The sequence below is a fragment of the Alosa sapidissima genome, chromosome 6 (genome assembly GCF_018492685.1).
Source record: "Alosa sapidissima isolate fAloSap1 chromosome 6, fAloSap1.pri, whole genome shotgun sequence".
Classification (NCBI taxonomy): Eukaryota; Metazoa; Chordata; class Actinopteri; order Clupeiformes; family Clupeidae; genus Alosa; species Alosa sapidissima.
Genome location: NC_055962.1, coordinates 27,024,824 through 27,047,017, shown reverse-complemented (window position 1 = coordinate 27,047,017; position 22,194 = coordinate 27,024,824). Strand labels below are relative to the sequence as shown.

General features: G+C 45.1%; 3 long non-coding RNA genes across 3 annotated transcripts; all 3 read right to left on the bottom strand.

Moving 5' to 3' along the window:
• Positions 1-8,105: 8,105 nt before the first annotated feature.
• Positions 8,106-9,386, bottom strand: LOC121711892. The gene is made up of 3 exons (XR_006032480.1): positions 9,071-9,386; positions 8,980-8,989; positions 8,106-8,432 (listed from the first exon to the last, which is right to left on the bottom strand). It is a non-coding gene; the product is annotated as an uncharacterized LOC121711892 (long non-coding RNA).
• A 5,924-nt stretch (positions 9,387-15,310) lies between these two features.
• On the bottom strand, positions 15,311-16,586 carry LOC121711891. The gene is made up of 3 exons (XR_006032479.1): positions 16,276-16,586; positions 16,185-16,194; positions 15,311-15,637 (listed from the first exon to the last, which is right to left on the bottom strand). It is a non-coding gene; the product is annotated as an uncharacterized LOC121711891 (long non-coding RNA).
• Positions 16,587-20,333: 3,747 nt separating this feature from the next.
• On the bottom strand, positions 20,334-20,916 carry LOC121711890. Its single transcript, XR_006032478.1, has 2 exons — positions 20,758-20,916; positions 20,334-20,540 (listed from the first exon to the last, which is right to left on the bottom strand). It is a non-coding gene; the product is annotated as an uncharacterized LOC121711890 (long non-coding RNA).
• Between the last annotated feature and the right edge of the window lie 1,278 nt (positions 20,917-22,194).

Here is a 22,194-nt window from a genome sequence, read left to right as displayed (position 1 = left end):
AGAAGATGGTATAGAACATTGCCCTACAATCAGGAACGACAAACACTTATAGAGCAGCTAGCAGAAGTAAACATAAATCTGATTGTTACCAATTTATTGCAAAGAAATTCAGGGGAACAATGTTTTAGATGTATTTTTTATTGCTTGAAAACAACAACATTATTCCATAGAATTTAGTGATGTAGAATTCAGATCCACAATCCTATTCAGAAATTGGCGGTAATGCACCTAAAGCTGTTTGGCAACTGCCAAAAGAAGAAGAAGAACTTAATATCTTCACATTCACAGAATCACCTGGATGGAAGCCATTACTGTTTGTAAGACATATGTCTGATTCATGGACTCTGGTCATGGACACAGACACTAAACATTACACAGACTTTATTATTATTAAGTCAAATATGCCTTCAATTAAAACAAGCCCTTTGAAATCATAATCTATACGTCACTTAGTCTCTTAGAAATAACTGAGATTTGTGCTTCTAAGGCAGGCCATTGTGTGGACAGCAATGGAATATTACAGGTCTGATTCACTTCAGGACCGACTCCTCACAAGGGGAAGAGCAGGTGGCCAGAGAAGGAGGTGTGGTGGGCTGAATTATCATAGAGCCACGCATGGGCCCACAGCTTCACCTGGACCACATCTCCCACCTCCAGCAGCACAGAAGCTCCGTTAGAGGGAGTCGTACTTCCACCTGTGTAGCTGTAAGGACTGACAATGGCTTCTGTGTTTTTATACAGAGTGGCTGCTATAGCTCTTGAAGTATGGCCATGTATGAATAAAACAAAATGGTAAGCCCCTCTGATTGGAGCTGTGAAGACTCCTGTGTGACAGAGGGAGAGAGAGGGTTATGTGTGAGAGAGAGAGAGAGAAAGAGAGAGAGAGAGAGAGAGAATTAGTAAGATCAATAAAAAGTTGTTATTGACTTCTTGATATTTATTTTCCCCATGTTCTCTCTACATATTTGTGAAATATGTAGCTGTTTAATGAGTATGACTTCAGGTAGAAATAAAGAAAAGAACCCTGTATGTATATATTTTCACCAGGGCTGTGGAATTCTAAATGATATGGTGGTTTAAACGTCCCCCACCACACACATGATGATTCATACACATTGCTTTTGTTTTACTGTGAAGAAAACACCTATTTATGTCTGTTTTTATGTATCAATTTCAAAGATTGTTTTGGAAATAGTGAATGGAATTTTCACATATGAACATCTTTTCACAATCTCAAAATATTAAAGGCCCTATATCGACTCCACTCCATCATTTTGGGAATGAAATGTACTGTATGTTTGACGAAGTGGTGGAGAACAAGTTAACTATCTCAGTTCAAAGTCCCTTCTCTGTGATTTCATCCTAAAACAACAACGTCTGCTGGATTTCAAAGTTTACATACTGTATGCCTTCAAGAATAGGTCAGTATTTCTCTATTCCCATTGGCTTGAATTCCCTGCTACTTGAAAACAAAGATGGATGTTGCTGTTGGTGAATAGCGTGACACAAGTTACGTATTTAAGTTGGCAAAAGTTTGAACTAGCAAACTAGCTCCGCTGGTGGGAAAACGCATGGGACTCATAGCACTGTCCTATTGCGTGCAGAGGGAATTTGAAAGACAACCGATTATCCCGCCCCTTGGACTGAGCACTGTCAACGGTGAGTGCCCAGACCCTACATTTTAATGTGGGTCTGGCTCGTCAGGCTATGCCTTCAAGTATAGGTCAGTATTTCTCTATTCCCAGGTGTGGCCTTCAGAGTCCATACTAAGGGTTTTGGCTGCCAGTCTTCTGGTCGCTGTGTGTCATATAATCACAACACATACTAAGAACATACTAAGGCTAACCGCATACTAAGGCTAACCGATTGAGGCAGCCGTGGCCTACTGGTTAGCACTTCGGACTTGTAACCGGAGGGTTGCCGGTTTGAACCCCGACCAGTAGGAAGCGGCTGAAGTGCCCTTGAGCAAGGCACCTAACCCCTCACTACTCTCCGAGCGCCGCTATTGTAGCAGGCAGCTCACTGCGCCGGGATTAATGTGTGCTTCACTTCACTGTGTGTTCACTGTGTGCTGAGTGTGTTCCACTAATTCATGGATTGGGATAAATGCAGAGACCAAATTTCCCTCACGGGATCAAAAGAGTATATATACTTATACTTATGCTTATACTTATACTAAGCATTTGTTAGCCTAAGCATTTGTTAGCAAAGCCTATATATGCTACTAAAGCCTATGGGCTGTATTTTGCACACCAGTGCATGGCGTAAAACTCGTTTTCCACCCGCGCAAAGTTTAATTCTGTATTTTGCACGTTTGTTTTTTAAACATTGCACCCAGGGGTGTGGCAATTAACAACCTAGGGAGGAGCCTGGTGCATTGTCTAAAAATCGCTATTGTACACCTGGTCAGAAGTCTATGGCGAGTTGTTTATATGCTATTTTAAGAGCGCATTGTCAACAGTCATATTGGCAGGTGCACGCACCATCCTTCTATCATTCATGAACGCACACCAGCGCACATCCATGCAAAACATTACACATTGCACTATTACAATATCAAACATAATTAGAATAAAGATATTACGAAATACTGTACATCTCATGATGAGTAGTTATTCACCATCATTTGCAAATTGGTAATGACGGTTAAAAGTGATTAGGGGAGAGGCGAGACAGGTATGGAGCACAGCTGAACACGCACCGTCACGAGATATAAGCAACTCCTCTGCAGGATAGGACGCTGACTACGCTAGACTTTAAAATGATTTGGTGAAGTGGAACAACAGTAAAACCCATCTCAAAGCCACGGACTAATACACTGGTGCCATCTTTCGTTGTTGCAGACAAAGGCAAAACCCCTTTCAAAATGAATGATTGTGCAGCACCAGTGTCACGCAAGATGCGTACGGGAGTGAGATTTTTATCACCTGTCAACGACACAAAACCATCGCTAAGGAAAGGTTCATAGCCTGTCGCTACGTCGCTTGAAAATTCCAGACAGCGCGACACAGAATGTGGAGACGCTTTAATCAACCCAAAGCCTTTAGCAGCTTGTTTTTTTCTCAGCACTGGACAGTCTGCCACCAAGTGCCAAGGCTTCTTACAATAAAAACAGGCCTGCTCTTGACTACTGGAAGAATGGACCGCAGCATAACTGGACTTTGGAGATGAACCTACAGGCTTATGCCGGTCTTTGAAGACACGGTGGGGCAAAACAAATTCATCCGCCGGGACAGCAGCTTCTTGCAGAGAATCGACTTTATGCTCATTAAGGTAAGTAGCTACAATGTCGGGCAAGCAGTTTTTAAATTCCTCCACAAGAATTAAAGCTCGCAACTTCGCCTGACTGTCTACCTCACTTGACGAACACCACCGATCAAACAATGCCTCTTTCTCACGAGCAAACTCAATGTAAGTCTGACGCTCGGTTTTCCTACAACGGCGGAAACGCTGTCGGTAAGCTTCTGGGACTAGTTGGTAACAACTAAGAATAGCTGCCTTAACCACACCATAGTCTTTACTTTGCTCAAGTGAAAGTGAAGAATACACCTCTTGTGCCCTGCCAGTTAACACTGACTGAATTAACAGAGTCCATACTTCTTTCGGCCAACTTAAAGGAACCATATGTAAGATTGTGGCCAAAACTGGTACTGCAATCACTTTCAAATTACTGTAATTTGACTCGAGGTTGCCAACCCACATGCAGAAAGACTACTGACAAAGATAATGAATGCGTAGCAAGATGGGTCGTCCTAGTTCATGTCTATGAGGGCAAAGTGGAGTTCAGTCAGAGACGGGCTCTGGTTCAGTTCCCGCCTGCACAGGGGCGTGTCACTGACGTATGACTTACATTTGAACGCCTCGGTTCCACGCCAGACAAGCCGGAGTAGGGGAGAGCCGGGACGATTGAAACACGGGACGAATGAAACAATCCAGTTTTATCCGAGTGTAATGATGATAGACCGACGTCCTTCAGTCAAAACATAGAGCATGTTAACCTCCTTCTATCAGCCAAATATCTTCCTGCTATGTCATTTTATCACGGAGTTACTGGCGATAAACGAGTTTTGATGCGCAAAAGTAAACTTCATTAGCGGTTAAATTTTTTTGATTATGAATGAGTGTTTTTCATTTAAAGGTTTGACTTAATGCTTATTCAGTAGACCATTTAGTGTTCTCCACAATCCCAGACTTTCATATCGCATGCTTGTTTACATGGAAAGCAAAACAAGCTATAGTGACATATGTCTGTGTCGGGACGATTGAAACACGTGTTTCAATCGTCCCGACCAGGCTGTAACTCCATGTATTTTAATTAAATGCACAAATATCTGTGTTTAAACAAGCATTTATGGAGGTAAGACATGGAAAAACAGTTTTATGAAGATGAAAATACATTTGGGCCCACCAGACAGGGGGTCGAGTTTTCTCATGTTATCCTATGGAGACTGACGGCCGGTGGGTCGTTAAGCCTACTTATGGATGTGCATTGGCCTAACCCACGTAAAAACCTAGTGAAATGACATTTTCAACAATATAAACATGATATAAATGGGAAAGCTTACCGTTCTAGCTATAAACATGGCAGAATCATCCACAGGGCATGATATTTCAAAAAACGCTTCATACACGCTTGATGATGGCAATGAGTTGTTAACAGACATGCACAAAGACGTATAGCCCTGCAACAATCTATCTAAAATAAAACCTTTTGGGAGTAGCCTACCATTCATGATATGTAGTAAAATTTCGAAGTTGTTGGACGTTTATATGGCTAAAACTGTATGTTTCATTCAATTACATTTAATTAAAAAGTGTTTCAACTGTCCCGGCTCTCCCCTACAAAATAAACTTTGTGTAGCCTACACCTTCATTAATGTTGATTTTCTCCCGACTGGAGGGTCATACTATCACAACATTCTACTGAAATAGGGAGGAGTGTTTGGAGATCATGATACCATGTCCGAAATGTGCATCCATTGCTCAGAAAAATAAGGCTTTGACAAATTCTGGGAAATTCTTGGATTCTGCCATAGACCTCAATGTTAAAAAGAGAGCCCGATCACTGCATAAATGTGCGGGGGCGTGTACTGCTACCCTATTTGCATAAATTTCCAGGGACAGGAAATGGCCTCTCATGAAGTATCTTCGTAATCAACCATTTTTGCTACTGACTTTGTGATTAGTAGATAGGTGGAGAGTGGCGCAACAGGCCAAAACACAACATGACATGACAAAACACAACATCAACAGTTGAGGGCTGCAACTTCACTTTTTAAATGACATATCACTGACAATAGTAGACCGGACAGGATATTAAGTATTTGAAATGAACATGATTTCTTAATGTCTAGTGACGTATCAGGGCCATTTTATGATTAATTGAAATACATTTCTTACATACGGTTCCTTTAAAGTTGACGCAACTTTTTCAAAATGCTGAAAATATTTTTCCACGTCTTTCTCAATGAACGGTGGTACAAGCCTAATGTGCTTACTCACGTCGAAAGACCCAGTGTGAATGATATCAATATTTTCCTGTCTAGCTTTTAAATCTAAGCGTTTCATTTCCAACTCGTTCTCAGAGGCTCTTAAACGCGGCGCTTCTCTCTCATTGTCTAACTCTCTCTCCCGAATAGAAAGTTCTTTCAAACGGATGGAATCTCTCATATCGACGGGAGGCAGAACCCTTTTCTCTACCAATACTGGTAGTAGAACAGTTTTAATGCTCTGTTTGAGGCGTTTTTCAGAAGCGGACAACTCAATTTAAGATTATTAAACGCCTCTACAGAAGGGTTTTCTGCAAACTCCTGAACCACAGACATGATTAATATAACAATCCAAAATAAACAAGAAAACAAATAGGCTACTACAGGCTGCTACACAACTATAAAAATATCGAAACGATGTGATCAAAATCCCCGAAATGACCACAAAACTTTTAACATGACACTACCACGCCACAATACTGACAAGTTGAGGGAAGGTTAGACGCACTAATGGGTCAAGAACCCCGAAAATATGCAGCCAACTATTTTAACCTTAACCTCAACCTGTTAAACACTACACTATTGCAGTGCACTATAGTTCATATGAACTCACTAAAGCGACATACAAGGGAGTACCGGAGGACTGGGAGATTCACCCCAACCCCTTACCTATCCAAAAAAAACTAAACTTAGGGCCCGTCCACACGGAGACGCTTTTTAGGTTAAACGCAGAGGTTTTGCTTCGTCTTGGCCGAGCGTCCAAACGAATCCTGTAAACGCACTGCCCAAAACCGCACTTTTCTGAAACCTGGTCCCAGAGTGGAGAAATCTGAAACCGTAGCCCGTTTGAATTAGTTTAGACAGCGAAACCGCACATCCTGCTTGCGTATCGATGATGTCATCGCCACACCTCAGCTGCCCTGGACTTCAGAGCTCCGAACCGGTTGAAGGAACGAAAACGAAAACCGAAAACGAACGGAATTTTACGAGGAGGGGAAACGGAAACGAAAACAAAATGGTCTTCAACTGTTCCGGAACAGAAACGTTATTCTGAAATCCACAAAACCGGTTAATAACGTTTTTTTTTTCGTTCTCTATAAATTTTATAACATTTCACAAAAGCATATCCTACGTCAGGGAGACTATTTCCGGTTGGGCGAAAAAACAAGCCCGCATCTACACTGTTAATGTGAGCTAACAAGCCGCTATGTAGCCAACTACTGTAGGCGAACAGCCTAATAATTTGATTTCTGCAGTTTGAAAAAAAAAAAAAACGAATAAATGGACCTTTGGTCCAAATGTGTATATTTTGTCTTGCTGTTGTAATGTAACCTATCCGTCTGCCACTTCGGATCTTAGGCCAGCTCGTAGCATAGGCTACTGAAACTGATTTGGAAATTGTTTGTAGCCTATGCGTAATAGTCTATTTTGCCTGTCCACGCCTTGTCGTTTTAAAGTCGGGATTTGAAATGTTTGCGCAATTATAGCCTATTCTATGTAGAAGAGTTAAACGGGAAATTTGAGATAGGCCTTGTCAGCAACAGACAGGTCCGAGCCTTTGAAGATCTCCATATGGATAAAACTTAGGCTACAACCAGGTAAGGAGTTTAGCACGTATCCAGAAATACTTTTGATAAGAAATTATTTATAGGCATAGGTTAGGCCTACAGTAAGTCTGTAAGCTATGGGATGGATAGCCCATCTGAATGTTTTTGGATGCCGCCTGTGATTTATTATTTTTGGGCATAGCTACGGTATAGGCTAAATCAAGGGGAAATAATGAGTATGTCTATTCTAAGGTAAAGTCCACCAAAATAGACTTGATAGGCCCGCCAAACACTGCCGGAACTTTAAGAACGAACGATATTTTGCGTTCCGAACCGGTTCAGTACCGATATGTTGGTGGCGGAACGCATGCAAGAACGAAAACGTTAAACATAGGCCTACCTGAACCGTTCGAAACGGAACGTTTGAAAAATAATTTCGTTTTCAAGCCCTGCTGGACTTGCACTTATAGTATTGCCTAACAATACTAGTTTTCATACATGACATTACCTACGATTACACTCCGTAAGATAAATATCACAACTGGTGCTGCGCAGCGCCGATAGCTTATGACTTGGTGGACTGAACACTGTTTTTCCCCGGTGTTTTTTAATGCATTCTAGCTACTGTCAGTGACGCGAGAGAACTTAAGTTATTAGGAAAGTGCGGTGTAAGTTTAGGCTACATTAATTTGTGCGTAGTGCCAGTGTCATTAATTTATTTTACATGTCTTACAACATATATACATGCATTCACAGTCGAGTGAAATCAGATATAAGCATACAAAGACGCTTAGAACTCACGTTAAGCTGGTAGCACACTGAATGCAAATGCGCGATTTGATTTGATGCAGGTGTGACCAGAGCAGTAAGGAGGGAAAGAGAGAGGCTATAAGCCACTCCCAGTAGCCCGACTACGCCACCCTGGGCTTAGTACCCTGGGACTTCTTTAAGAGAATTTGCTAAGGAAGGTTTGACACAGGTCCAAAAGCACCAAGCAGACAACGTGAATTCCAGTCAAATCATAAGTTTATTAAATAACCAAAGGGGGGGGGGGGAGGAGTGTCCTGCAATAATACCTGAAACGAGTCAGAGGTTATGAAAGTACAAAAATATTTATTATTGTTCTTTTATTATGATACAATATGAACAGGTGATTTCTAAAGTGGGGCCAGGCTCCACTGGAGCTAAAAAGATACAGCAGATGGGGGCTTACCTGAGGGAGACAGACTAACTGGAGGTGTGTTCTAAGTTCCAGCCATCACACGTGCATACACACTGCAAGAAAGTGACTTACCAGTGACACAGCAGCCCACCGCAAGCAACAATGACACCACAAATGTGCAGCTACAGGGTCCCACCACCAGGTGACTAGCCTCCCTCAAAGAGGGCCCCACATCTGCCAAACAAACAAATAAAACAGCACCACAAGGGGGGGCAAAAATACAGTCAGCCAATACAGACGTTATGGTAGATAATGCAGGCACACCAGGACAAAAGAAATACAAACACACGCAAATGACAGCCAGCACCAGACAGAACCTAAGCAGTTACCAGGATGAAGCATATGCCACTTATGCCCCGTTCCTCTCTACTAATGCGGCAAGCAACATGCAGGCTGACATAAACGCCAAATAAACCCAAACACAGGCAGACGTAGACACTAAATTAATGCCCACAAAAAGAAAAAACACAGAACGTACTTGAAAAACCGCACACAATTAGGCTACACCAAAATAAAATAACTACAGACAAGACAGCAGCACGACCCACGCTATGCACCCCGCGTAGATGGAAAAGGCCGCGCTACCTGGACAGGACAGAAAAGACATTGAACATAAAGCCTTCTACTGCCGCCTAAAAAGTTACCCATCAAAGCAAGCATCGTACATACCTATGTTCGTAACTACGATTAGTGCACAAAGCACCGTATGGGGAGCACTCACCCACGTTCAGCTACAGGCATACAAGAGAAAGTGTTACGACTCAAAACAGAAAATAAACTACGAGAGATTTAAGACAAACATAGGTGCATACCTGTAGAATGAATAAGGGATGGTGTCTAACACACGGGCAGCAGGAGCAGACTAGCCGGTGACCACGAAGCTACAGGTGAAGACAAACATTGATTAAACCATGTTATTAGTCTGGCAGCAAACGGGAGTATTGCAACATACCTGATGACTAAATCCGACACGCTAGGGGGTTAAACAGGCAGAGCTTACAACGCTTCTTCGTACCTGGGTGGTTTTATACTGTCCGGCCAGTAATCAGTGCGAACGAACTCCGGTGTGTAACTAATCACCACGCCCCCTTAGTTAGCGGGAGCAGGCCAGTGTGGGACATGTAGGGAAAACAGGGAGACATGGGGGAAAGACAGAAACAAGGTGAACTGGCTACAATCTACCCCCTTGTTCTTTATCGTCGCCCCGACGATAAACAGGCTAACTGGAAAATGGGCAACAGCTTAAGATCGGAGAGGAACTCCGATTAGCCAAGACATAGGTCAAGGAGAGCTTGCAATCACATTACTCTGCCTCTATACGCCACGGGGGAGGTGGTGGACATTGGAGTGTTGCCCTGCCGTGCCTCGGGCAGTCCTCCTAAGGGTAGTTTCATTGCTGTCAGAGTTGTTCTCGTCTTGAGATGTCGACAACCCAGGGGGAGGGGTCAGGACTGGAGGTGGCAGGTCCGCTGGCACCTGTGCAGGTGGAACAGGACGCCTACCATCCATAGGACCAAGCCTCAAAGAGCATGGTTCCCGGTCAACCTGGAATGGGACAGGAACTACAGCCTCTGTGGTGGAGGGGTATACCGAAGAGGGTGCAGTTGGGCCCTCTCCTGCAAGTGGAGGGGGGGGCTCAGTCACTTGAACCCACAGACCTTCTCCAGAATCTTCTTCTGGATGTGGCCGTGGCTGGAGCGGTTGCTCTTCTTGGGGGGTATTGCGAGGCTCCATCCTAAGTTGAGGCTTCAGCATGATGCGGTGGACGTGCCGGACCTTGCTTGGGTCATCGACAGGTGCGATTGTGTAGACAGCCCCGCCAACTTTAGGTGCTTTTAATACCTGGTACACAGTTGAACACCAGAGGTCCTGGATCTTGTGGCGTCCCCTTATCCCGTGGTCCCGAAGGTACACATGCTGGCCCTCTGGTATTGGGTCTTCTTTCACATGCTGGTCGTGGCGCCCTTTCCGTCGAGCAGCATTGGTGGCCAGGCGCTCCTGGGCTCCATCAAATGCAACCTGGAGCCTGACTTGATGTTCCCGGACCCAGTCATGCACCGTACCGACCTCTGGTTCCCGTACTCTACCCAGCAAAAAGTCAACTGGCAACCGAGGGTCCTGACCAAACATAAGAAAGAAGGGGGACTCTCCTGTCGACTGGTGTGGTGTGGTGTTATAACAAAAGACCAGTTGGGGAAGACAGGAGGCCCAGTCCCTCTTCCTGGAGTCTGGCAACGTGCGCAACAAATTGTGCATGGTTCGGTTAAACCGCTCACATTGCCCGTTGCCAGCTGGGTGATAGGGAGTGGTACGGGACTTGGTAATTCCATACAGGTTGCAAAGCTGCTGGATAAGGGCACCTTCAAAACTGCGTCCCTGGTCAGAATGAAGGCGACTTGGCACACCAAACTTAAAGAGCCACTCGTTCACCAAAACCTGGGCCACCGTAGAAGCACGCTGGTCTCGTGTCGGTACTGCTAATGTATACTTGGTGAAGACATCGGTAAGAACCAAGACGTTCTCCACCCCATTGCGCGAGGGTTCTAAGACAGTGAAGTCAACCGCCAGGATCTCGTTCGGGCGTGACGCTAACAGATGACCCATATAAGTTGGAGCTCCCCGACTAGAGTCCTTGGCCACTTGACAGCGACTGCACTCTTGGCACCATCGCTTGACCTCCGCAGACATGCCAGGCCAAAAGCACCGCCGACGAACCAGCTCCAATGTTCGTTCCACCCCTTGATGGCCGTGGTCTTGATGGAGCTGGGTCATTACTTCTGGTCTCAGGGAGGCGGGCAGAATGACTTGGAGAATCTCCTCTCCCCCATCTGGGCGGAAGATCTTGCGATACAGCAACCCATGCTCCTGGACCAACCGGTCCCATTGGCGCAGGAGGGCTAAGGCAGAGGTTGACAGTTGCCGACGCTCCATGTGATTAGGCCGCCTCTTCTGCTTCCAGAGCCTGAGTACCGGGTGAATGTCAGGGTCCGCCATCTGCAAGGCACAAAGCTCTGATGTGGAGTGAGAAGGAAAAACAGACATAACAGTGTGGCTGAACTGAGTGGGCGGTGGTAAAGATACTACCTGCTGCAGGTGAGTAGGTACGGAAGTCCAGGGAACCACCACATCTCGCCCACTTGGGCCCACTTCCAAGTGTTGCCTGGAAAGGGCATCTGCATTTGTGTTGCTCTTGCCTGAGCGATATCGGAGCTCATAATCGAATAAGGCAAGCTGAGCTGCCCACCGCTGCTCTGTTGCCCCCAGCTTAGCAGTGGCGAGATGGCTGAGCGGGTTATTATCGGTGTAAATGACACACTTGTGTCCCAGCAGATATTCCCGGAACTTCTCTGTAACGGCCCATTTGAGGGCCAAGAATTCCAGTTTCATGGAGCTGTAGTTCACCATGTTTTTCTCTGGGGGTCGTAGACCTCGGCTGGCGAATGCTATTGGCCTAACCCTGCCCTCCTGCTCCTGGGAGAGGACTGCCCCCAGACCACCATAACTGGCATCCACCTCCAGGATAAAGGGCAACGAAAAGTTAGCATAAGCCAACACAGGGGCAGAAGTGAGTCTGGTCTTTAGGCTCTCAAAACTTCTTTCACACTCCTCACTCCAAGCCACTGTGAAGTCCCGCCTCAACCCTCTCCTAGACTTTGTTCCAGCCAGCTCCGCCACCAGCTTATGCAGGGGTGCCGCCAACTTCGCAAAACCCTCTACAAAGCGGCGGTAATAGCTTGCAAAGCCAAGGAAAGAACGAAGCTCAGACACCTGACTGGGGCGGCACCAATTGGCTACGGCCTCGATTTTCTTTGGGTCAGTGGAGACACCAGCCCCAGAGATGACGTGGCCCAAGTAGGCAACTTCTGGCCTACAGAAGGCACACTTTTCTAGCTTTGCCTTCAGCCCTTCCCTCTGCAGCCTCTGCAATACTACTTCTAAGCGGTCAATATGCTGGGAGGTGTTAGATGAGAAAACTACCACATCGTCAAGATACAATAGTAGCGACTGGCAATGTTGGTCTCCGAAAATCCTTTGCATGAGCCGTTGGAACGTGCTAGGAGCATTGCACAGCCCAAAGGGCATGCGATTGTACTCAAAAAGCCCAAAGGGTGTGCAAAAAGCGGTCTTTGGCTTATCTCTCTCCAACACTGGGACCTGATTATACCCGCTTGCCAGGTCCATTGTCGAAAACAAACAAGCACCTGACAATGCATCCAAAGATTCCTCGATCCTGGGAAGTGGGAAGGCATCCTTACGGGTTTTGGCATTCAATTGCCGGTAATCCACACATAAGCGTGGGCTGCCGTCCTTCTTCCGGACCAGAACGATGGGTGAGGCATAGGGGCTGCAGCTCTCCCTAATGACCTGTGCTTCCAGTAACTGATTAATGTGAGATTTTACAACATCATACTCAGAAGGAGGCAACCGTCGGTAACGCTGCCTAACTGGAATCTCGTCGGTCACAGGAATTTCGTGAGAAATGAGACTAGTGCAACCTAGGTCGCCATCATGAGCAGAGAAAATGTCCTCATAGCTCAAGAGCAGAGACCGAACACGTTCCCCATCGGCATCTGTAAGCGCAGTCAAATCAAGGGACTCAATCTGACTCCGTATTGAACAGTTTTCTATTTGGGCAGTGGCTTCCACAGCTCGAACTTCAGCTACCCCCTTGGGGAGACTAACAACATCCACACAACTCAGAGTGCCTAAGATGGTGTGAGGGTATAGCAGGACATCAGTATTCCCTACGTTAACCACAGGGATGTACACTGTTCCCCTGGAGACCCGCACTAAAGCAGGGGAGGTCAACAGCCCTTCCGGCAAGCCAGAATCTGAGGGTTCGAACAGAACAGGGAGGTCAGAGTACTGGTTCGAACATGTTGAAGCGACAAACTTAGTTACACCCCCTGGGATGCGAGCAGCCCGCCCCCCACGCAGCTTTACTTTACCCCCAGACATAGAGGACATGGAAACGGAAACAGAATGGTGACACTGCTGCAGTGCTTGGAAAATGGGACTCGGGGCCTGGACCACTGTAGGCAAATCAAACAAGGCGGAGCCATGTTGGCCAAACAAAACCTCATAGCCTTTGCTGATGATGTTCATTCCTAACACCCCAGGCACCTTAGAGCCCCCTGGGGGATCCTTCACCACTAGCACCCCACATCTTGTTATGAGCTTTCCACACAGAGTGACATCAGGTTCAAGATACCCAACATAAGGAATCGCTAAGCCATTGGCTGCTCGGAGCTGCAGCCAATGACAGGACTTTAAGCGATCACAACCCCATGGTTTAAAATGTTGTAAGAAAAAACTTTCAATAACTGTGGACACCATAGACCCTGTATCCAACAAACAAGGAACAGTAATCCCCCCCATGACCACATCGAGGTGAGGACATGACGACATCAGATTAGGTACAGTGCCAGTCCCCATCGAGCTAACCCCAGAGTCAATAAATGCCCCATCTGAACTGTGACTCAGCAACTCAGTGGGCTTTAGTTTTCCGACCTCGGATTGGAGCTGGTGGGTCTAGCAGTGCCATCCATAGCGGATGCTAAAGAAGCGGACCGGGGTCGAAAAGGAACCTGCTCCTCATTACACTCTCTAGCGAAATGACCAGGGCGCTGGCACCTCCTACATATTAAGTTATGTTCACGAAAAGGCCTAGTGCGCCTCTGACCTTCCTGTAGGAGAGCGATACTCTGAGCTAACTGAGTAAGCTGTCCCTGTTGACTCTTAAGGATGTCTTTAAGCTCCGCTAGCTCAGAGCCCTGAGATGTATTGGTCACTGTTTGTGAGTCCCCCTGAACCTTATACTGGAGACCGTAGGCGGATGGCATCGAATGACTGCGGCCTCGTGCACCCCCAGGCGTACCCTCCCGCTCCCATCGTAAAGCCTCGGTGCGCACCTCTAACAGTGTAGATGTGGGCTGACGCCGCACCAATTGTTTAAGCTCTCTGCGGAGGGAACCATCATAAACATGCTCAATAAATTGATCGCGTAACATTACCTCTGCGTTAGTTACAGCATGTGGTGCAGCCTGTTTAACCTTCCCCATAAGGTTCATCAGCGCCAGGGAAAACTCCAGCAGACCCTCTCCATCCTGCTGCTTTCTCGAAAAGAATGCCTCCTGTAGGGATACATGAGATTGGGAACAGCCATACAGTTCATGCAATATAGACAGTACCTTCACTGGGTCCTCCCGTTCAATGGCAGGGCGATATTTAATCTCCTCCCTCGCATCCCCCTCTAAGTGATCAAATATAAAGAAAGCTTGGTCCACTGTAGAGAGATGACGAGCCCTCATGCAAGCCCACACTTCTTCCTCCCATTCATCAACGCTAATACCTGACCCGCCCCTAAACGTAGGACATTTCTTATCTCGAGGAATAAACACAAGTCTTTCCATTGGTGGACCCGGAATCACAGGTGGAGGCACTAGCCGGGCTGGTGCATCAGGGGTGGCTGTGGAGGTAGAAGCAGTAGTGTTAGCCCCTGCAGCAGCCCTCTCCTGGCGCAGTCGTTCATTGTCAGCCTTAAGCTGAGCGACCATGTCTCTGAGTTCTTGCATTTCTTCCTCCATATCTGCTACAGTAACCTACTGCAGAGAATAATCACAGGAGCAAAATGAGGGGGGGGCTACCACCAGAGGTCCAGACTGCAGAAGGGTCCCAATCCGCCGTCTTCTGGTCGGCTGCTGTCTTGTCTTTATCTACCCTAACCTACCACACAATCAAAAACCAAACACAACCAATACAAAAAGTGGTTTCACAACCTAAACAATATATCATGGAATTCACGTTTACGCTTTATTGTGCATCCTGCCGACTGCGCCAGATTGTGACCAGAGCAGTAAGGAGGGAAAGAGAGAGGCTATAAGCCACTCCCAGTAGCCCGACTACGCCACCCTGGGCTTAGTACCCTGGGACTTCTTTAAGAGAATTTGCTAAGGAAGGTTTGACACAGGTCCAAAAGCACCAAGCAGACAACGTGAATTCCAGTCAAATCATAAGGGGGGGGGGGGGGGGGGGAGGAGGAGTGTCCTGCAATAATACCTGAAACGAGTCAGAGGTTATGAAAGTACAAAAATATTTATTATTGTTCTTTTATTATGATACAATATGAACAGGTGATTTCTAAAGTGGGGCCAGGCTCCACTGGAGCTAAAAAGATACAGCAGATGGGGGCTTACCTGAGGGAGACAGACTAACTGGAGGTGTGTTCTAAGTTCCAGCCATCACACGTGCATACACACTGCAAGAAAGTGACTTACCAGTGACACAGCAGCCCACCGCAAGCAACAATGACACCACAAATGTGCAGCTACAGGGTCCCACCACCAGGTGACTAGCCTCCCTCAAAGAGGGCCCCACATCTGCCAAACAAACAAATAAAACAGCACCACAAGGGGGGGCAAAAATACAGTCAGCCAATACAGACGTTATGGTAGATAATGCAGGCACACCAGGACAAAAGAAATACAAACACACGCAAATGACAGCCAGCACCAGACAGAACCTAAGCAGTTACCAGGATGAAGCATATGCCACTTATGCCCCGTTCCTCTCTACTAATGCGGCAAGCAACATGCAGGCTGACATAAACGCCAAATAAACCCAAACACAGGCAGACGTAGACACTAAATTAATGCCCACAAAAAGAAAAAACACAGAACGTACTTGAAAAACCGCACACAATTAGGCTACACCAAAATAAAATAACTACAGACAAGACAGCAGCACGACCCACGCTATGCACCCCGCGTAGATGGAAAAGGCCGCGCTACCTGGACAGGACAGAAAAGACATTGAACATAAAGCCTTCTACTGCCGCCTAAAAAGTTACCCATCAAAGCAAGCATCGTACATACCTATGTTCGTAACTACGATTAGTGCACAAAGCACCGTATGGGGAGCACTCACCCACGTTCAGCTACAGGCATACAAGAGAAAGTGTTACGACTCAAAACAGAAAATAAACTACGAGAGATTTAAGACAAACATAGGTGCATACCTGTAGAATGAATAAGGGATGGTGTCTAACACACGGGCAGCAGGAGCAGACTAGCCGGTGACCACGAAGCTACAGGTGAAGACAAACATTGATTAAACCATGTTATTAGTCTGGCAGCAAACGGGAGTATTGCAACATACCTGATGACTAAATCCGACACGCTAGGGGGTTAAACAGGCAGAGCTTACAACGCTTCTTCGTACCTGGGTGGTTTTATACTGTCCGGCCAGTAATCAGTGCGAACGAACTCCGGTGTGTAACTAATCACCACGCCCCCTTAGTTAGCGGGAGCAGGCCAGTGTGGGACATGTAGGGAAAACAGGGAGACATGGGGGAAAGACAGAAACAAGGTAAACTGGCTACACAGGCAAACGTATTGACTGTTACTAACGAAGGTTTTATAGCAATATTATAAATGTGGCGACAGAATACCCTAGAACTTGGGTAAGCCTTGCGTTTAGTAGCCTAATTGCGGTGATAGCCAAAACTAATGTGAATCACGGACTATCCTACAACCAAAGAAAGTAAAGGTGATTAGTAGGCCTACCTGCGTTAGCCAAATAAAGGACGGGACTGCACCCTTCACAAACCGTAAAATAAAGTTTATTAGTTTTACAGTTGACTACAGTTGACAGTTCACCATCAGTCCACACAAACAATTCTAGTTTCCTTGCACTAGCCATTTTGTCATAGCCTATTCTGTCTGTTTGTAAAGCACACAAACTTTGGTCAATTTCTGTAAAGAAACAGTGCCACCTATAGGCCTGTGGTATGAAGTAACGTGTTGAGTCGTGTTGAGATGGATCCGTTTGGACGCAAATATTCTTGATGCGGTTTCAAGGAAGACGGAGGAAAAAAAGATCGGTTTCGTACGTGTGGACTAGCCCTTAGCCTCTCTAGTCTTCAGTGGTTCCCCTACCTGGTGTACTTTGAACGTTGAACCCGTGAGGACATAGCAGACCGATTGCGCAGCCTACCACAACCTCCGAAACGTACCAACTAAGGGTCACCACCAAAAATAATGAAACTAAAATAATAAAGTGGCAGACTCAGTGTCTGCCCGGCGGCTTACTAAATTGAGGTGCACGCTCCTCTACCCAGAAAAAATTATGGTACTCACCCAAAGTCGCACTCAAAATTTCCTGCTACTTCCTAACAATCTCTAAAGAGCGGACGAGGACCCAAATGTTATGGCCAGGTGCACTGGCCATAACATAGAATGACCGAAAAAGTCAATAGGGCTTGTTTTAGTCTAGGGGTTTATTAAACAATAAGGTAAATTACAAAACAGAAAATGGGAGTTTAACTATAACACAATAGGAACAACGCAGGAAGACCAATACTCAGCGTGGTAGCCAAAACACAAGTCTCCGTGGACTGTCTGGGGTGCCTAGATTTTAAAGGTTGTGGCTCCGCCCACTCATTACAGGTCACACCTGCACACAATCAGAAAGCAAAAACATACTGCCGAGCAGTCAAACATTAAATGAGGAAACAGCACCACCACAGGTAGTGGAGGGACGTAACAGATATTATCACCTTTAGCTTCCTCTGTTGTCAAAACATGTGTACAGTAATATTCTTAGCATGTAAGCCTTGTCTGCATTAGATTGCAATCTGTACCAGGCATTAACAAACACGAATGCCCTCGCTGTGCGTAAAGCCACACAATTATGCTTGTGCTTACTGCGCTACACTAAAAACTTAATTTAGTCTCAAAAGTTTGGACAGAAGTAGATTTCATGTTTGTGGGTTGATGAAGTGTGGACTAACTGCTCAATTGCGTCCGAGAAAACGCTAACCACGTTAGCTAAAATGACATCTCAACATGACGACTATAGCGTAGTCTGGATGTTATGAAATGTTTCGATGTGATAGCTCGCCCTTGCTCATTGACTGACGGCAGACAGCTACAGACACTGTTTTTGACGTAATTTAACATAATATTTTGATTGAATGGGTTGCAAAATCTGCATAAAATTAGGGAAGTGAGTACTGCGTTTGTAACGTGATCGAAAGTAATATTTTGACTGTGCCCAGGGCCCCTTACTGGTCCCGTGCCCCTGGGCAAGTGCCCAGTTGCCCTAATGGTTAATCCGGCCTGGGCGCACACCACATCTGTAAATTGCTCATCCCCAGAGAATCCCTCCACCATGGCAATGATATTGCCAGATTCAGGACAGTCTGCCCTACACACACATTAAATGCATGTAGAGCTATGAGCTTGCTGTGGTGAGATACATGTCAAAATATATGATTTTTTATAATACACTTTTTATACTTTAATACTTTAAAAATCAAAATAATCATGGCAGATCTGGATAGCCTAGATTCAGCCGGGGGGAAAAAAAAACAATATATAATATGTGTGAGTGGCACTTACAATGACCAGAATAAACCCTTATGAATAAATGTAGTGAAAATGCCCTAAAAACAGCTTAGGGTACTAAGGGTTAAAATATACATATATTTAAAAAGTAGAATCCATGCAAAAATACTATTTCCAATGCATACAAAAAAAATATTTCATAAATATTTCAGGAAAATATACGTTGTATGTGTATGTGTTTATCAGTTCCAAAGTTGAATAAATTAGACACTGATGGCACAGTGCTCTGTTTTAAGTCTTTTTTCTCAACTAAAAATGCTTTGCGCTGGTTAGGGGGTACGTGGCTGAAAAAATATTTCACAGGGGGTACATCACTGAAAAAAGGTTGAGAACCACTGCATTAGACTGTAAAATGAAGAAGAGAGAAGAAAATGTGCTGCCTAGATCATTGATTGGAACATTTACTTTTAAAAAACAGCCTGATGGTGTTAATAAAAATACAATTTAAATTAAAATAAAGCCCTCTGCAATGTCTGCAGCAAGGAATTTGCATATCACTGGAGTTCGTTAACTCTAAAGTCACACATCAACGCAAAAAAATAGTGTTGACATTGAGGGGAGTGTTAATTTATTTTCACTGTGTCCCCTAGGTTATATCTGTGGCCTGAAATGCCTTGTATGCGAAAAAAAACTTCTTCCCGAAGCACTTTTAAATTAATTTCCTCAGAATATTAGGTCATATCATAGATTATTATGGCCATTATTTGAACAGTGAAAATAATAATACAAGAGTTTTTGAACTTTAATGTCACTAATGCTGATTATTCAATGACTCATTTTAATTTAAATATTTAAAATACTTTCACAGCAAAAATTATATATGCGATTAATTTAGATTAATTAATTACAGAGTATGTAATTAATTTGATTACATTTTTTAATCGATTGACAGCCCTAATTATTATTATTATTATTATTATTATTATTATTATTATTATTATTATTATTATAATACTCAACCTTCACTCTGCCATACCACCGAGCCTGGTTTCTAGGAGTTGCAGTCAAGCTGCAGGTTTGGTACCCCAAAGACCTGGGTTTAAGGCCAGGTGAGGTGACTGTGCTCTCCTTTCGCTACAAGCGAGGGAATTAAATGAACCCCATGCCTATAATGCATCTACAGGAAAACAGGTGAACATGGAGCCAACAGCAAGTCTACCAGCCCTCTAGTACCTGTGTTTGGGTTGTAGCAATTTCCGATGTTAATGGTGACATGTTTGAAGACCACAGTCGTTAGCGCTTGAAAGGGTCCTGTGTATCCACCACCAGATGTATAAACGGAGGCAGAGAAAGACACTCTACTCTCCTCTCTCTCCCTCAAAAGCATCTTCACCTGGCTCCCCGTGAGGTTCAGATTCACTGCCTGATCTGAGGGTTGCACCAATAAACACACACACACATACACACAGAGAGAGAGAGAGAGAGATACAGAGAAAATGATACATAAATCTATAAGTAAACTAAAAGCAAAGTAAATACCAGAAGAAAAATACGTCCTAGATCCTAGATCTGAGAATAAATATCGATGACAGAAACAGATTTATCTCACATTCATTTTCACTCTTGAGCTGCTTCAGCTGTTTTCCCTGCTCCTCTACTGTCTTCTCACTCGCTCTCAGCCTGGTCTCCAGAGTCTCTGCTGTCTTCTCCAAGGCCTCCACTTGTTTCGTAGTGTTTGCAAGCTCCACTCTGTGCTCCGCCACCAGAGTTTTAATCCCCCTCACCTCAGTGTAGATGTTGGGCTGGCAGGTCTCCTCTGCAACCACAACCAGACCAGCCCACAGCAACCAGACCAGCAGCTCCGGGAGTCTTCATGCTCAACACACGCAGTTGTTCCACCTAATGCAAACTGAGATGATGGTAGCCCTAATGAAAACTAAACGTGTGGCACACATACAGTACACACACATTAAAAAAGCCTGAGAAAATGATGGCATAATCTAATGCATTTCTGAATGTATGACATAAGTATGGATTTGAGAAATGTCTAATGTCTCACCATGGTATATAATATCTAAGATAAGATAAGGGCTATGTTATAATGTGTGTGTTAAGACTGAGTTTGTGTGAGGAGCAAGTATCAGTGGCCTTACCTAAACTCAGGGAAAGCTGCAGGTGATGCTGTGGTCCAGATGCAGGTGATGCTGTGCTCCTCAGTCCTCCTGAAGGAAGTGTTCTCTTCTCCAGCACAGTGATGCTTTTAAGAGCAGAGGCTGGAGGAGGCACTGCCACTGTTCACCAATAAGAGCCCTCTAACGCTAACCACACACACAAATCTCATATCTGGATCAGTTCACTTATTTGACTGGTTTTATCAGTTCTATGCACTTTAGAAGACAAGGAAGCATTCCAATCTGTTTCATATTTACCTATTCACACTAATAAAGTCAACATGTAATATCTGCACATTCACAGGATCAACTGGAAGGGAGCTGCTACTGCTTGGAAGACATCTGTCTGATTTTAGCATTTTGTGAACAAGTGAAGAAAATTCCCATCTTGTAAGGCATCTGTCTGTTTTTTTTACCTAAAGACAATTCCCAATGTTTAGAGAGAGTGAATAATCAAGGGTCTCCACTGTAAGGAAAGGTATGCAAGAGTTATTCAAGTATTTTTCGTACCTTCAGTGTTATCAGTGAACGTTATCAGTAAAACGTTATAACAAAATGCCCATTCCACTAGTCAGTGATCTTTATTGTCAGTTTGTCACAATTGATACTGCAATTGTGGGGTGTATCAGGAACGGGCAGGAGGAGGAGTACAGGAGCCTGGTGGAGGACTTTGTGCAATGGTGCAAACTCAATCATCTTCAACTTAACACTTCAAAGACCAAGGAGATGGTGGTGGATTTCCGCAGGTCTAAGCCCACTCTGCTACCAGTCCACATTGATGGGGTCAATGTGGAGGTGGTTAGCACCTACAAGTATCTGGGTCTCCACCTGGACAATAAACTGGACTGGTCAGCCAACACTGATGCACTCTACAAGAAAGGGCAGAGCAGGCTGTACTTCCTGAGGAGGCTGCGGTCCTTCAATGTGTGCAGTAAGCTCCTCAGGATGTTCTACCAGTCTGTTGTTGCCAGCGTCCTCTTCTATGCAGAAGTATGTTGGGGAGGAAGCACAAGAAGGATGCGGGGCGAATTTGACAGGCTGGTAAGGAAAGCTGGTTCTGTAGCGGGAGCTGAACTGGAGTGCATCACTTCACTATCTGACAAAAGGACCCTGAACAAACTGATCAACATCTTGGACAATGAGTGTCACCCACTCCACAGCACTATTGTTAAGCAGAAGAGCCTGATCAGCTGGAGACTTCGCTCACTGCCTTGCACATCTGACAGACTGAGAAAGTCATTTGTCCCCAGGGCCATTGAACTGTTCAATGCCTCACTTAAGGGAAGAGGAGAGATAGACGTCTCTGCATAGTCTGTCTGCCTCTTCACCCCCTCCATGTTTGGATACTGTCTGTCCACTAGCCACTTTTACCACTGTCTTTATGCCTCACTGTTTGCGTGCTATATTAGCACATTAGCA